The 13,283-nt window shown below is 41.8% G+C and overlaps 1 protein-coding gene across 3 annotated transcripts in view; it reads left to right on the forward strand.

Annotated features, from left to right (window-relative positions):
• Positions 1 to 5,647: 5,647 nt before the first annotated feature.
• Positions 5,648 to 13,283, forward strand: part of MAPK6 (mitogen-activated protein kinase 6) — a 35,855-nt gene continuing 28,219 nt past the window's right edge. For 2 of the 3 annotated variants that reach the window (XM_082847125.1, XM_082847127.1), the window contains exon 1: positions 5,648 to 5,799. The gene's annotated coding sequence lies outside the window, so the exon portion shown is untranslated. Of the gene's footprint in view, positions 5,800 to 6,313; positions 6,655 to 13,283 lie in introns of those variants that run through there. The other variant, XM_082847126.1, reaches the window with a different exon arrangement.

The raw sequence follows: 13,283 nt of genomic DNA on the forward strand, positions 1-13,283 counted from the left end.
AGGTGGTTAAGAACCCACCTGCCAGTGCAGGACACGGGAAGATCCTGTCCGGCAAGATCCCACATGCCTCGGAGCCTGTGCGCCACAACTACTGAGCCTGCGCTCTAGAGCTCGCACGGAGAAGCAGGCGCGCCGCAATGAACAGTTAGTTGCCCCTGCTCGCCGCAACTAGAGAAAGCTCGTGCACAGCAACGAAGACCCACGCAGCCAAAAATAAATAAATAAATAAAAAGTACGTGTACAGATTGTTTCAGAGATTTTGTTACAAGGAAAGCCAGGTTTTGTCTAAAAAATTTAAGTAGTTTATTGCAGCTTTCCTACAAAATCCTATTTACCATAGCCTAAGAGAATGAAATAATGTTTACAAAGTGTTTACCTGAAACACGTTACTTGATAAATGCTATTACCATTCTCCCAAGGAGTAAGCTCTTTGCTGCCCCATCACGTTAAATGTAGGACCCTTGATCTTCATTTACAGGTGTCTCTCGCTTCAAAAAACCTTCATGTGATCTGCCTCTCATTGAACTTTAGATACAGCTTCACTGGATCTTGACTGAAAACATTCTCTTCATAATCTTTAACTACAGTCAATCCTCATTATTCGCAGATTGCTTGCGAATTTGCCTACTTGCTAAAATTTATTTGGAACCCCTAAATCAATACTCACAGCATTTCTGACATGCAGAGTGGTGAAAAAATTGTTGCCCTCTGTGTATGTTCCCACTGAGGTTGAACGAGGCAACACTCTGCCTTCTTGTTTCAACTCTCACATTATAAACAAATGTCCTTTCTGTGGTCTAGTTAGCACCATGTTTTTTGCATTTTTTGCTTTTTTGTTGGTGATTTAGCTGTTTAAAATGGTCCCCAAGCATAGTTCTGATGTGCTGGCTATAAATGTAAGAAAGCTGTGATATGCCTTTCGGAGAAAGTATGTGTTAGATAAGCTTCATTCAGCATGAGTTACAGTGCTATTGGTCAGAGTTCAATGTTAATGAATCAACAACATATATTAAATAAGATGTCTTTAAAGAAGCACACATAAAACAAGGTTATGTATTGACTGGTTGGTGAAAACATGACCAGAGGTTTGCAGGAAAGTAATCCTGTATTTCCCTTAGAAGCAATGGTTCAACAGTTACTAATTCAGTGCTCAAAGTGACTTTACAGAACATAACTACCACAAACAACAAGAATCAACTGTACTTGGCAACCAATTTCTTCAGTGGAAAGTTCTTTTGTTTACAAATCAAATTACAATGTGTTCTTTTAGAAACCATGTCTAGGAATGTAATCATTTTAAATTGAGAGTATAAACATCAACACATAGAAGCTTCTATCAATAGTTAGAGAAGACCTCGGATGTTATCACCTCTTTGCAGGTCCCTCCTCCCCCCAGCAATTTCTTTTATAGCATCCCTGACAGGTGGCCATTGTTTTCTGACTGAATGCTTCCAGTGATGTAGCGCTCTTCACCAGGAGGTCCTGTCCACTGTAGCTCAGTTCCAATATCCAAAACTGTCCTTTCTTACACTGATTCAAAATCTTTCTCTCTGTAATAGCCCTCCTGGTGGTCTTAGATTTGAACTCCAGTGCAACATGGAATAAATCTACTCTCTTCTCTGCATAACAACCCTTCAGCAAATTGCTTTTCTGCAGGTTAAGCAGACCCAATTCCCTCATCTTTTCTTCAGAGAAAAAATGGTTTCCACACTCTTCCTAGATGTCTCTTCCTAATGAATTCCGATTTGTTATGCAAGGTAGCTCTTTTTATGTGGTATCTATATTTGAACACATGAGTTCAGAAATCCTGAGCTGAATAGCATAGGTCTGGTGCCCCCGTGAACTGAACACTGTTTTGCATTAACACAGTCTACATTTTGTTAGTTGTTTGGTGACAGCTCACACTGCATGAATATCTGTAACTTATAGTTACATTATCAGGTCAAGCTGTTCCCCAAATCCTGGCCCCTTTCAAATGATTTTTCTGAACAAAGATACTACACTTTATATTTATTGCAGCCAAATGTCATCTTCTTTAAAAGAAAAATCATGATTTTGAATAACTATTCTGTCATCATATTCTGATCTGAGTTCTATATCTTCCTCAAATTTGATATCTTAACTCAAAACATTGATAAAAATATTGCTCAGGTCTGGACAAAGGAGGACAAATCTGCACTGCTCTTCTTGAGAATTTGAGGCCTCAAGATTAATGTCACTCCAGTAATTAGCACTCTTTGAATCAATTCTCTGCAATTATCTAAACCCATATTTCTCAATCTTATCCACAAAAGTGTCTTGACTTTTTGAAATGACCAACATCTTTGTTTAGTAATGTAATAATCCTATCAAGAAAGGAAGTGGTATTTCTTTGTCATGATTTATTTGACAAGAAGCCATGATGACTCCTATTAACTGTTACATTTTCCCTAACATATCGTGTTCAATGATTTACATTAGAAAATTTCCAGGAATTGGCATCAAGCTTAGTGGTCTTATTTCTAAAATCCGCTTTTCCCTTCATCTTGAAAATCAAGATATTGACAGTTTATTTTCATGGGAAGATGGTCATCAGAATGGAAAAAGATAAAATAAGTAGTCTAATGAGGGAATTTAAACTCAAATAGGCAAAATGGGAGCAACTGGGTAATTCAAGACTTTCCCCTCATGGAGTCCAGTTGATCTGGCTCCAAGAATATCACTTGTATTGTCATCCCCTTTCTGTGCCCAATCGAGACACATTCTCTCACTTTCTCTCATGCTTAAACCAGAGTTTGGATTGGGTTTTCTGCCACTGTAACAAAAAGAATTCTGACTTATACAGGAAAGGGCTCCTTAAAGGACATTAGAGTATTGTTACCAGTTTAAAGCAGACTGGATACAGAGCAGAAAACAACAATGGATCCTCCTGCCCTCTTCCTGTTGCCAACCTCTTGCTCATCTAATCTACCCTTCCCATTCATAGCAGAATTATCACTCTAAAATACTAGGTGAATCATCTAAATTCCTCTCCTTCTGCCTTTAGCATAAATCCAAAAGTTCTGGCATCCAAATAGGGCCTTCTCAACTGGTGCTAACTTGCCTTCATTCCCCCAGGCCTGTAAGACTTTTTACCAAAGTGTGCCCAGCACATTCATGACTTTGTACACTCTGCCCTCTCATCCTGAAATTTCTTTTTTCCTCATACTTCCTGATGGAATCAAGCCCAGCTCAAATGCTCTGTCTTCTTGTTGGAACTTTCCTGATGTTCCCAGTCCTTTATGAATTGTTCCTTCCAACAAGAGCAGGTAATTTGCATCTCTGTTCGGGACACACTAATCTCAAGCTGCCTTATGGTGTACTTTACCTGTTCCTTTCCTGCATTCTTCCACTACAACAGTGGCTTTCAAACTCTTTTTAACAATAACATAGCTCATAGCAATAATGAGCAATAAACAGTGCCACTGTAATCCAACTGGCACATTTATAGATACCTTATAGTTCAACAATTTTAAGAAGTACTTCCTCCATTTTAATATCTCTGAGATCAGGATGTAGCAATAGGGTATCATTATTTTGATAGTTTTCGCTTTCTTCATAGTACATAAAATAACGGTCTGTCATAATTGATTACATTTTAGATTTGTTGGAATATGATACATAACCAAAACAAAAGTTTCACAGAAGTGTTTACCCTTTGTTATAGACTATGGTCTCTAGTTTGGTTTTATTTTCTCTATGTCATTAAGAAAAAAATGCAGATCATAATCCACCAAAATGATTTCACTGTGTATGGCAGTTTGAAAAACTGAGAACTTAAGACTACTTACAGCCGCACAATAGGATTAAGAACTAAAACCGACTACCTCAACATGACTTTACAACCCTAACATCTGCATAAACATGACTTCAATCCCAAGAAATTCTTGTCTGAAAAAATGAAGTTGCAAGTAACTTTATTGCAGTTTCAAGAACTTCCTCAAAGTCCATTTGACTGAACAACAGACTACAACCGACCTAGCCTTCATCAGGGTAAACAGCCCCTTCTCAACAAAATTACTCTTGCGTTTATCAAACCATTGTTGACTTTTCTAGGTTTGCTTCAAAACTCTCTCCCTCCTTGTGTCTACTAATCCTAAAAGATTATATAACAAATTTAGTCCCATCTCAATCATGCTTTCATTGAAAGACCTGTCTTAAATTAATCCTGACCCTCTGAAACCATCCCACTCTTGACCTCCCTCTTTGAGATGCTACTAAGACTCTGTCAACACAGTGGTTTCTCTTACCTCCTGTAAGGAATACATTTGTCTTTGCTTGATCAACAGGTTATTTTGGTGGTCTTTGACGGAAGTTAAGAGCTGACACATTATAACCTCCTTGAGCGAAGGCACAGTACTTATCCTCTACCCCCTCCTCCTAGTGATCAAACATTGATGGATGGGGGAGGAAAAGATGTCTTAGGAATCTCAGGGGAGCCTAGAGCAGGGGCTGCAGGGATGTACAATGGTCACAGGGAAGGAGCTCTTGTTGCAGAAAGGCTGCATCCAGAAATAAGAAATCCTGTGGTTAGGACAACCTTCCCCTTTCTCTTGGTTTTGTCTACTCACTGTGCCCTCCACACCTGGTATTCAGATGGTATTGTTTTAAATATAAAAAATATAAAACATTCAAACTCCATCCCAACCACTTAATTTCAAGCCACTATGTTACCTTTGAAGTGGTCTTTGCCTCGTGCTTGAAGCTTCAGGATGCGCATAATAATGGATAAAGGGCTGCCAAACGTTTGGTTCTCATCAGGAATGGTGAATAAGTCATTGAAAAAATATGCTGACCTGCGTCTCTAATTTTATAAATACCTACATACAATTCACATAAACACTAGATGGCTTCTCGGATTCAGTAAGCCATGATGGATAAAATAAGCTTGCTTTTCGTCCAAGTGAGCCCAAGAAGGCACCAATCTACGTTTCCCACTTATCTCACAGTACATTCCTGCTCAAATTCTACACTTCCCTCAAACTGGCCTAGTTCCAGTTCCTGCAACAAGCCAGGTGCTCTCCTCTTCCCTGTCTTTGCTCATTCTGTTCCCTCCGAAGGAACAGCCATCCCCTCACCTCCTCTGGTTTCATGGGCTCCTCATTTAGCTGAAAGGTCACCAGTGGCAACCTCATTTAGAAGCCTTCCTTAGCACCTGAACTTTAACGGTTTGCCTTGTTCGATGGCTGCTGCTTTCTAGCCCATATATCTTCGGGTCCAGCCTCCCAGTTCCCCGGAGACGGGGACAATGGCCTATTCCTCTAGGTTGTCCAGTACCTTGCACGTAGTAGGTACGCAGTAAACGCTCGCAAAGAGTTTGGTCACTTTGCCCTCTAATGCTGGGGCACGTAGAGCGAAGAGGGCCCGTCTGTTTACCTCCGCGCCAGCCCCCCGGCCTGGCCCAGTCCAGCCCACCCCACCCCACCCCACCCCACGCGAGACGCCTGACGAGCCCGCGTGCCTCTACTGCAGCCCCTGCACCACGCGGAACCCAAACACCGACGTTGGAAATTCCGGCGCCGGCCGGCGCGCGGGGCTGGTCTGGGGCAGGGGCGGGGGCGGGGGCACCCGTGGAATGAGCCTGTGACGTGAGAGGGCGTGGCTCCTGGAAACCCCGCCCCCTCTTCCTCGCCCTCTCTCGCGGGTCGGGGTTACATGGCGGCGACTGCGGCAAAGCGAGAGCCTCGGAGACGCCGCTGCCGCCAGCACAGCCGGAGACCTGAGCCGACACAGGGGACTGTCCGTGGGCCCCGCACTCCCTCGATGAGTCGGAGAAGTCCCGTGAGTATGTGTGTGTACGTGTGCAGGGCGCGCCGGCGGGGCTGCTCGGGAGGGCGCCGCGGCGGGCCCGGCGGCGGCGGCGGAGCCGGCTCCCTCCATTGTGTGTGACCCTCCGGCTGCAGCCGCTCAACAAAGGCGCTTTTGTTCCGTCTCCCGCCCGCCCCCGGCCCGCCCGCCGGCTCGCTAACTCGGGCCTGGCCGGCGCGGCCCCGCGCGGGCCGGCGGGCGGCGGGCCGGGGTCCCCGCGTGGGGCCGGCAGTGCGACCGGCGCGCCCCTCCCACCCGGCACGCCCCTCGCCGGCCGCGGTTCCGGGCCCGGCCGCGACTGCCCGCCCCGGGGCCCCGCTTTCCGGCTACCGCACCGCCGCCCGCGCCCAGGTCAGCGGGTTCGAAGCCTGGCCCGGCCCCGCCGGCGGGCCCGGGGCGGCGGCCGGGAAGGGCGGCCCGCCCCGGGAGCGTGAGGTGGCGCGGAGTCTCGCCTTCCTGGCATGCTGCCTTTCGAAATGCTCCCGCGTCTCCTCCCCCATCCCACTCGGGTGACTCGGCCTCAGCTGACTCCGGCCGGGCAAAGTCTCCAGTGCACTCGGTAAATTGCGTAGCGCGCCGCTCACCCGGCTCGGCTCAGAGCCCTGAAGTCCTCTGCCTGAGTTGAGTGTGGCCGTAAAGGAGGTACAGAAAAAGTCGTCTGAATCGGAATTCCTAATTTCCTCCTCCTCTACTACACCCTTGCCTGAGCTGCGTTCGGGACGTGGAGCGGTGGTGGTCCATGAAGGTCCCCAAATGAAAACTTGTTTTGTCAGTTCACTGAAAAGGGGCCTCCTCGCTCCGCTGTGCATTTTTCCCTGACTTGGTGAGGTGCGTTGAAAACTAAGGGCGTTTTGGCCGCCTTTTGTTCCTTGGCTCAGTAAGACTGGTTCAGGTGTTATGTGGGAGCGCCCCGGAGCAGGATATTTTTGATTCCTTTACTGTTTTATTTTTTCCTTTGCTCGCTCATTGGAAAAGGTCCAGTAAAGGGAAACTGGTGAGGTGGAATTAGAAGCCTACAGCATTTGCAGCAAAATTCATGTTCTTTCCTTCAATGCTAAAAATGCTCCCCAAAGTCAGTCTGAGTGTTAACTTTTTTACAGGTACAAGATGGTTTGTCAAGGGAAACAAAAATTAACAGGGGACAAAATGGAGCGAAAACAGCTTCAGAGTAGTTTTCTGATTGTTTGATTTGTCTAGGCGTGTCATTTTTTTTTTTTTTTTTTCCTTTTTCGGTACGCGGGCCTCTCACTGTTGTGGCCTCTTCCGTTGCGGGGCACAGGCTCCGGATGCGCAGGCTCAGTGGCCATGGCTCACGGGCCTAGCCGCTCCGCGGCATGTGGGATCTTCCCGGACCGGGGCACGAACCCGTGTCCCCTGCATCGGCAGGCGGACTCTCAACCACTGCGCCACCAGGGAAGCCCTAGCCGTGTCATTTAAAGTTCTGATTGGACACATTCTCTCTAACGTTGGGAAACTGAGATGGTCTGACTAGAAGAATGAGTATTCTGAGCTAGAAGAATGAAGGGACCAAACAGGACTGGGCCCTGAAAGGGAACTGCCTCTAGAGTTTCTTCTTAGCAATGTCAGATATTTATGTTTGAAATATAATTTCTAATTGGGTGGCAGAGACTTTACACTTCTTAAACGGGTCGTTGTTCAAACATGTTTACATGTGCCAAGGAGCGTGGAGTTCTTTTCCATATATGTGTTACATCACTTAATAAGAATTGCCTTGTGAAACTTGGTAAAATTGCTTATTGGTGTCCTAAATTCAGTAATTGCAGTCTTCTAGGAAATATGCCAGATTTGAGCAGGGTACGTTTTAATCACCTAAGTATTACTGTTCAGAAAAAAACTCTGGGAAATGGAGAATTATTTAGAAAAACCATTATATATCACCATATTTTGCAGTTCATTTATTTGCAAAAGAGGATTAAAAGTGTTTGCTACTTTCTGTGATTAAGAAGGAATCCAGAGAAGATTGAAGATCAGTTAATTTTGCAATAGGAAAAAAGCACATGTTCTAATGACAAATGTTAGTACTAAAAGTGTTGCAGCATTTTGCATAAGTTCATTTAAGCATCGTGAGAATTCATAACTGACAAAATAGGAAGGTTTGCTGACTCAGGGTACATTGCTGAAGGGGATGGGGTCGGGTAGGAGGAAGCTTAGAAGTGCTGCAAGTTTTGAGTTGGGTGATGACTCATCCTGCCCACGGACTGCTACGTGGCCTTGTTTTTACACACTGTATTTTTTTAAATGATAGGCTAAAATTCTCCTGTACACATTATAATTGTCTCTCTCATAGAGGAGCCACAGTTTCTGTAAAAAAGTAATGGCTTCTTAAATTGCATTTTAAAAGGATATCATTTATCCTGCAGGTGGAATTTTGTAATATTTGTTGAGAGGAAAGGTAAAATTAATTGCTGGTCAGTTGCTGCAATTAAATACTTGATACTAGCAGTTCGTTGGTTATTATTGAGAGAGATTTCTTATGGATTATTTACAAAGGACAGATAGTACTTTTATGGTGTGGATAGAAATTAACCTTTTGTTTTCATTGGTAATGTAAAAGTTATCTTTATAATATCTAGAAATTACTGTAGTTTAAATAAGTGTTGTAAAAGCACAGCAGTGTTTAATCAGATAAAGCTCTTAATATGAACATTTCACTCTGATGGAATTATATTTAGTGCTTTCTCCTGATCTACGTGAATTTGCTGTTTTAATAAAGACAACTTAGAATAGGTATTGTTATAGGCACTATTTTTTCATCAGTCTTTTTCTAAGATAAGCTGAATGTACAGCTCCAAATTTAGGACTTACATTGAAATTTGGTAATAAAATAATTTTGACCATTGTAGAAAGCCATTGTTTAGCAGGTTGGCTTAAAGTAAGATTGAGGGAAAAAAGAAGATTGAGATAGCAGTTTGTTTTAAAAGTGAGAAAAAACTCCCCACTCCCAAGTTTTTCTTTGTATATATGATTTATCTTCTCAGTGATTTATTTGAAGGGGTTTGTGGGCAGTAAAGTGTATTAATGAGAATCAGATCTTTGGAGAGATTTTGGAAGAACGTTGTATGATTTATATAGGGGAGCTTTAGTAAAATTTAATTCAAACTTTAAACTGTATTTCCCACTAAAGGAAATCTAAAAATACAAATTTAAAAGTATTATAGATTTTCAAAGCATCCTGTCATTTAGAGGTTGAACATGTATTTCCAGTGTGTGTGTTTTGAGAATATAGGTAATTACCTGTCATGCTTCATTCAGAATTTATAAACAAACTGGGTGTGTTAGCCTATCTCCTTTCTATGAGGTATTGCCTTATGAAACTATGAGCCCTCACCACTGCTATCCAGTTCCTTGTTTGCATTGCATGCTCTAGGGCCCATGTTAAAATAGAAGATGCCTCAAAAGTAAATTCTTTCTGGCATTGTTGGCTTCCCACTGTCAGCTCCTTCAGCCTGTTTTGTGGGCCTGTTACATTACTCCACTGCCTGCTAGGGGTATGGGGATTTTGGTCGGTTTTATTGCTCAGAGCCCTGACTGAGACTTCATAAAAACAGTAATGTAATTGTAGTTACTTTTTTTTCCTGGGAGTTGCTTGTCATGTGGAGGTGATGCATTTAGAAAGGTTTGTCTTATATACATGTCAGCCTTTTAAATCCATTTCTGAAAAGTAGTACCGAGACTGATTGTCTGTAGCAAATCACATTTTCCCATTGATATTCATTTAAATTTGATATTTTTTTATGGGGAAAAAATGGTATCACAAAAATTGTTTGTTAGAATCCTAGCATTTACTTCAGGGAAGAGACTCTTCAAGAGTATGAGAAATCTGTGTGCATTTAATTCTATACAACTATAAAACTATAAAATGTTAGTTTTTATGGAGGGGTCATGGGTATTATCTTCCCCCAGTTACATCATTTGACAGCTAAAAAAACTGAGGCCCAGAGAAATCTAAGACCTTGTTGCTCACAGGGTGATTTCTGGACAAGCAGTATTAGCAGCACCTGGGAATTTGTTGGAAGTGCAGAATCTCGACCCCATCTCAAGACTTACTGTGTTAGAACCTGCAGTTTAACTAGATTCTTAGGTGATTCAAATGCACATTCATTTCTGGAAGCATTGCTAAGTAACCATACATAAGTTGCTCAGCTGGTTAGTGACTGATTTGGAAAACTCAGGTCTTCTGAGTTGCTCTTTCCATTGGCCCTCCTGAAAAAAAAAGTCAAAAGGAAGATTGAGGATCTAATCACTGTCCAGTAGAACTTTCTGTGATGATAGAAATGTTTTATTCTGTGCTGTCCAATGAGATAACCACTAGCCACATGTGACTGTTGAGCATTTGACAGGTGGCTAGTGCACCTGAGGAACTGAATATTTAATTATATGTAATTTTAATTAATTTATACTTAAATAGCTGCATGAAGTTAGTGGCTACCATATTGGACAGCACAGATTTAGATGATCTTTGCCCACACTAAATTTAAAATAGTCTAAGCTGTAATTTAATAACTGATTAGGCTTTTAACGTATAATTTTCTTCTAACAGATTTTTTGAAGGAAAAAAATTTAATCTTTCTCCTTGATTCTTGAGAAAAGTATTAGGTACTTATTAAATAGCTATGTTATAAAAGCAATTGATAACTTATGAAAAATATGCAATTTATTTTAAAACTGATACGTATGAATTTATGGCATGGTGAGCGTGATCCTAAGATGTACAGTTTGATAAGTTTTGACAAATGTGTCGAGTTGAGAGTTCATATAACATTAAAATATAAAATATTTTTATCACCCCTAAAAAAATAACTGATTAGGCTTAATTTAATAATTTCCCTCTTCATTTACAAATTGGAGAGATGGTAGGTTTCTAACTACCTGCTTTTCTAATATGCCCAGATATTATTTTAGTAGTTATTATAAAACAATGCCAATTATCTGATTGATACTCCTGTGTTCAGTAATGTAGACACTCAAAGTTGCAAGAACATGCATTTTCCCATTTGTCTCAGTAAAGATATTTTCACTTGGATTTAAAAATATTAAAAATAACCTGTTAAGTAAATATTCCTTAATTATCTTGCAGATAGCATTGAGGGGACAGTTTTGCCTCTGGCCTAGTACCTCCAGGCTTTTTTCCACTTGTTGATAAGCTCCCAGATTGATCTGCCATTTGTTATGTTATTTCCAGGCATAGAAACATTGAGTGGTTCTTAACCTCCCACCTTATGCAGTGGTAAGATTCTAACCCTAGAGTAAGTCAGAGTGGCCTGCGTCCAGATCTTGACATTTACTATATGTGTGATTTCAGTGAACTTGATTTACCTCTCGGAGCAAAAGTGTTCATATTTGTAAAATGTGACTTACAAGGTGTTGGTTCTGAGTAACAGAAGTAGTTGGTTTTAGAAAGTGCCTGTCACTTAATAGATAGTAAATTTGAATTACCTTCCCTTCCCCTTGTGATTAGCTTTTTATAGCCTTCTGTATTTAGTCTTATGTTTAAGATTCCAACCAAACTTAAGGGATATTCTGATTTTAAGTCTTGTTGGTTCCCACCGATTACATGGCTTCCTGCCTTGCTTCATTCATGTTATATCCCTTGTACATTCCTCCACTTGTGCTCTAGATTCCTTCTCTTGACTTCTTAAGGACTCATTTCTTGCCTGCATCTTGAATTTTGCCCTTTCTATTGGGCCATCTTTATTGGTATACAGATGTGCTCTAGAGCTATGCTGTCCAATATAGCCACTAGCCACATGTGGCTAATTAAACAAAAATTAATTTTAAAAAATTCAGTTCCTCAGTCATACTAGCTACATTTCAGTTGCTTGGTAGCCATGTGTAGCTATTGACTCTGTATTGGACAGTGCAGATATAGAATAGAAATCTGTTATAAACCCTCTCCTGATTCCACATTCTTCTCCTCTAGTTACTGCCTCATTTCTCTGATCCTCTTTCAAGCAGATTTTCAAGAACTGTCTTTGTGTGCTCTCTCCACTTTCATTTGCTCTTCAACTCCAGACTGGTTTCTATCACCATCTCACCACTGAAAGTACTCTAGTCAAGGTTACCAGTGATATCCATTTACCAATTCTATCTTAAAGGATCTTGCAGCAGCATTCAGTATTATTGACCACAGTTTTCTGCCTATTCTCCTGCTTCTCTTAGTTTATGGGACACATATTCCTGTATTCCTCCTACCTCACACTTTGTCATACTTTTTTTTTTTTTTTTTACAGGCTTCTCTCTCCTCTCCTGCCTCTAAGTATTGGCATATCCCAGAGGTTAGTCCTGGACTTTTTTCCCCCCTTCTCTTGATTCTATCCATAGGAGGTCTCATTCAATTTAGTTTTTTAAATAGTATCTATATGTGAATAATTCTCAAGTGTTTGTTTCTGGTTTAGACTTGTCACCTAAATAGACTTAATATGTCCAAAATAGACCTCTTTCTCCCATATTGTTCTCCAAGTGTTCCATCTCAGTAATTGTCACCTAGGAGTTATCCTTAAAACCTATTTTTCCCTTTATCCACCATATCTAATCCATCATCACGTTTTCTTGGTCTCCAAAATATGATTTTGATTTCTCCTGTTTTACATCTTCATTTCTACCAGCCTAATCTCAGTTGCCATCATTTCATGTGGCCTACTGAAATAGCTTTTAACTGGCCTCTGCTTTCATTTGACCATCTTCTTCAGTGCATTCTCCTCCTGGTAGCCAGAATCATCTTTTAAAAATGGAGAGGAAAAAAAAAAAAAAATGGAGATGAAACAGGGCTTCCCTGGTCGCGCAGTGGTTGAGAGTCCGCCTGCCGATGCAAGGGACACGGGTTTGTGCCCTGGTGCGGGAAGATCCCACATGCCGTGGAGTGGCTGGGCCCATGAGCCATGGCCGCTGAGCCTGTGCGTCCGGAGCCTGTGCTCCACAACGGGAGAGGCCACAACAGTGAGAGGCCCACGTACCGGAAAAAAAAAAAAAAAGATGAAACCATGCCAGTTGTCTGCTTAAAATCCTTCAGTAGCTTTCTTAGTTATAAAATTCAGAATCCTGCCTCATGTGTTTGCCATCAGTCCCTGCTCCCTTTGCTCAGGACGCTGTCGCATCTTTTCTTTTCCTCCAGAATACCAAGTTATGTCCTGCTCTAGGTTGTATTTGCTTTTTCCTCTGTTTGGAACACTCTTTTCCCATCTCTTAGCAACACTGGTTCTGTCTTACTATTCAGGCTTCAGTTCCTTAGATGGCCATTTCCAAGTCACCCAGTCATAGCACTTGGCCAAATCTGAAGTTATGTTTACTTGTTAATCTTTCCTCATTAGAATGTAAAGTCTTTGGAAGCAGAAGAACCTTAACTGTCTTATTCTCCACTGTACCAGGAAACAGTGCCTGACACGTGCCAAGTGCTCAGTAAATTTTTGTGCACGGTATAAAATGTTTGTTTGACTCCC

This window comes from Leucopleurus acutus (genome assembly GCF_964270905.1).
Source record: "Leucopleurus acutus genome assembly, chromosome: 1".
Classification (NCBI taxonomy): Eukaryota; Metazoa; Chordata; class Mammalia; order Artiodactyla; family Delphinidae; genus Leucopleurus; species Leucopleurus acutus.